This window comes from Austrofundulus limnaeus, unplaced genomic scaffold (genome assembly GCF_001266775.1).
Source record: "Austrofundulus limnaeus strain Quisiro unplaced genomic scaffold, Austrofundulus_limnaeus-1.0 Scaffold35, whole genome shotgun sequence".
In the NCBI taxonomy this organism is placed as follows: domain Eukaryota; kingdom Metazoa; phylum Chordata; class Actinopteri; order Cyprinodontiformes; family Rivulidae; genus Austrofundulus; species Austrofundulus limnaeus.
The window spans coordinates 1,570,138-1,574,314 of NW_013952437.1; the positions used below are offsets into that span (position 1 = coordinate 1,570,138).

At 38.1% G+C, this 4,177-nt stretch overlaps 1 protein-coding gene across 1 annotated transcript in view; it reads right to left on the reverse strand.

Moving 5' to 3' along the window:
• LOC106516032 (protein tyrosine phosphatase receptor type G) overlaps positions 1-4,177 on the reverse strand; it is a gene marked incomplete at its 5' end in the record, with an annotated part of 114,663 nt that overhangs the window by 104,958 nt on the left and 5,528 nt on the right.

Genomic DNA, 4,177 nt, shown 5'->3' on the forward strand with positions numbered 1-4,177 from the left:
GCTCTAGTAAGATATTTACTGAGAAAAATGGTGACGTGTTCAATACTTATTTTACCCACTGTATGTGTTTATGTATGTGTATATGTACATTCCTATATATCACATGTGTATATTGTGGGGTTTTGTTTGTTATCTTTTATTAATCTTTCATTATTCTTCTCAGCCTCTCTTGTATTAAGCTGCAGTAATGTGCAAATTTCCAGACTSTRGGATCAATAAAGTTTTATCTTATCTTATTTTGTCTTAAAAACAGTTTTTAGTCAGTAGATAACTGTGTTTTTGCTGTGAAACTACAAACATGGCCGAATGGGGTGGAGTCGAATGCTCAGCGACCTGGAGGGGGCGGAGTGTGAAATATCTCACTTGCATTTAAAGAGACTGCACCAAAACAGCTTGCTCTGAGGCGCAACTCAGAACAGGGGTAAAGCAAGGAAAGCAAGAAGTCTGTGGAGCAACAAATCAAGGAATTAAGACCAAAGCGTTGCAGTTTTATTTTAAATAGACCATAAGTGAATGATTTAGACGTGAAAAAGAAGGATTTAAAAGCATGATATGATACCTTTAAATCAAGCCTTAATCCAGACTGTCTCACTCACCCTTACCCACCACCCCACAGCATCCACAAGGAAAAATAAATAAATAAAACCTGTTCAGAACTGGTATGTGGCCTGCATTAAGAACAAGAGATGAAGAGGAAAATTAAAGAATAGAGGGGAGGAGGGAGCTCACAAAAAGCAGCAGAAAATTGATTCCTAGGGAGAGGTGAATGCTGGTGAAGATTGGCTAAATTCATTTCAAAATTAAAGATGCTGGAGGCAGGTTTTCTGGTACCAACACTTAGAAGGAAAAATAAGTTTTCTAAAACAACAATTCTAAATTGTCTTTCGCCGTTCAAAGATCGGTTTTACTGCACCTTCCATTTGACACAAGCGCCATGAAAGACACGTACACAATGAAATGAAATATGAGGTGGGTGATATTGTCAAGCTAATGGTTGTAAAAGCAAAGACAGTAGTGTACACATGAATGAATGACAAAGTAGTTCTTCGCCCTCTGGCTTTTAAGTTACTCTCTTCATCTGGATGCTAAAAATATACGAAAAAAACAAAGACAATAAAAAATTGCTCAATTTAAAAAAATGAAAACAACAAAAATCAAAGCTTCTTTTGTAAATCCAGCTTAACGCTTGTGCAACATGTTCATCTTTAGGCTTTAAAAAGAGAAAATTGGTGAAGAGCTTTAAAACAGGATGAAAGGTTTAGACTATTGTACATTTTAGAATACAAGGAGCAGCTTCTACCCCAATAATTTCATGATACATCTGCATTATTTACTACCCCTTGCAAGTATTTGAACTCACACTTAAATGAGTCATGAGACTCCACAAGACAAAGGAAGACAGAACTGTGATCTTCTACCAGCTACTGTGCATTAAATTACCAAAACATCATTAGACTTTGTGGAAAAAATGATAGTGCCAGTTGGTTTGAATTTTATGGGGACTGTCAATTGTTAGTCTTCAAACCTGAATATATATTAAAAAATGAAATAAACAAAACACCAAACCATATTGTCCTCCTCAAAGGCACTATTAGCCAACAAACTAATTCAGTACAAGAAGGAAGAGAGCAGGAAAAAAAGACTCAAACCACTCTGAGCTATTGCCATCTCTGCTCTCTTCTCGCCCCCTCGGCAGCTATTATTCTTGTGGTTGTTCTGTAAACAAAGCAGGAACAACAACAGCTACCTGTTTGCAAAGCAAGTGTCCTTAAAATTTAGAATCCAGAGAGAAATCGATATCAGTGGTGTAACTCAGTAATCCAGAGATAGTAGCGCAGAATAAACGAGCTAACAAGCCAGAAAAAGTCTAAGTGATGGAGCACAAAACACCATCAACCACTTCCATGCAGTTACTCATTGGTTTGAAGTGTAATTTAATGCCTAAAAACCTCAATAAGTTTGGAAAAAATAATAAAAAAAAAACAATCATCAAATGTCATCTTATAATACAAGGGAGGGAATGCACGCCTTCCAAGATGGTGTCATCATGTCACCATTATGACCTTGCTCCCACCAGTTAACTCCTCACCTCTCCGGGGATGTGTACTCATTATAAAGTCAGTCATCGTGATTATGAGTTTAAAAAATTTGCTGAGCTGCTATCTAGCTCATTTTAGCTCATCAGCATAACCACATTAGAGAGGGAACCTGTGGGCTGGCAATCTCACATTTCCTCAATATTGCGGTCCCAGCAGGCCGAGCATGTCCACATCCATTAGGTTGGACCTGAGCCACCAACGAAGCCTAATATACTGCCACGAGGCACACTAACGCCACGCGACACCTGGAATTTAATTAATTAGCTTTACACAACAAACTGTCAGTCCGACACATCAATCTGCCCTAAACAGTAAAACCAGTAAATTTGGCTGCATTTATCATATCTATTGTGCACCRGAGAGGTGGTGGGGTGTTGGTGTTGGTTTCATGTATAATAGCAGTGCTGGCTGAGAGGATGGTTCTCACGACATGCCACTGTAACAATACAAACAATCAAGTCAACAAAAACTCAGTTTACTCAGTGTGCAGGAATCTCTAATTTATTTCCATCCATAATATATTTACCTAATCTAGGAAAGGAAACAGATTGTCAGAGGCAGTGGAAAGTAAGATGATTTGGAGCTCAATTCTGCTAAATTGGTTGCTGCCAGTGTGATACATCATGGAGAATTAAGATGCCTCTCCCCAAGCACAGAACTTCAGCAGCCATATTGGCACATCTGTCAAGGGCCCACCCCTGACAGAGACAAATTGACCAATTCTGGCACACAAAGGCTGATCCAAAGTGCTAGCAATAACCACGATGAATAATGAGCCAGTTCTGGCTTCGGCAAAATTCATTTTTAATAATTAGTGTTCCTGCACCTCTCATTTTCTGAGAAAATGAGTGCAGGTACATCTACAGGTTGATACAACACATCAGCAAGACTGGAGGAATACAGATGATGTTGTGTGTTAAGCTTCCATCATCACACAGAATGGCTGTGACTTGAAATGCAGGCTGTAAGACAGATGAATCTCTCTCTGTTCTCCCAGGAGCAGGAAATTAATCAAGTCCAGAGAGCTCTGTGGTAGGAGCTGCTGTAAGGAAACGTTTCGGGATGAGCACCATAAAGTTCAGAAGGTCATAATAAGGAGGGGGGGAAATATGGAAGAAATGTTTAGAAGCAATAAAAACTGTTCTGGTGATGATTACAGTCCACAACAGTTTTCTATAAAAAAAAAATGGAATGGAATACAAACGCCAATAAAATGAGTGAATATTTTTAAAAWATGTGAGCTTTACAGTGCACTTGACATCTGGCAATGATGTGTGTTAAAATGCTGCCAGAATGTAAGTGACAAAAAAAATCCAGCTAATGCAGATGATTCTGTGATTGTTACGACTTGTGTTGCTCTTAAGAGCTGCTCCAACTAATTGATTAAGAATATAATTATTACTTTGTAAAACAGTCGGTCACAATGACTTTTGAGTTACTATTGTGTAAATGTGGTACCAATGTATGCTGATGGAGTATAAGAAGGCCCTTACTGGAACAAGAAGGAATAAGATTTTTAAAAGGCTGTGTGATTTCAATAGATTGTCATTTTATATAAACATATTGTAATCTGTGTGAACAATAAAAAATGATAGATATAAACAGACTCCAGCGATGTCCCTGAACTACACATTAAAGTGTAATTTGTGCTTCACAGTTTCTATTGTTAGTAGATRGGGTTCGGTGACACGGACATTAAAAATTTACACGATTAATTGTGACACTTAGCCGATAATTATTTTCATGATTATTAGATGAAAATTGCACTTGCATGTGGCCGACGCTGTGGCCTCTGTCTGCATTTTCTGTTTTTCCTTGTACTCCGGTTTATGCTGGGGTTTCAGGTAATTAAACAAAATCATTGAGTTAGGGTTAGCTGCTCTACGCTCCACTTCCACCACAGGGCTCACAAGCACATCTGTTGGTGATAGTGTGTCATACACAAAATACCTCACCACATGGCACTAATTGCAGTAATAGCAAAGTGGCAAATAATAATTGTTGACAGTTGTACTGACAATTAAAGGCACATGATCGATATGATTTTTCCCAACCCAGAGTTGTTATTATTATTATTA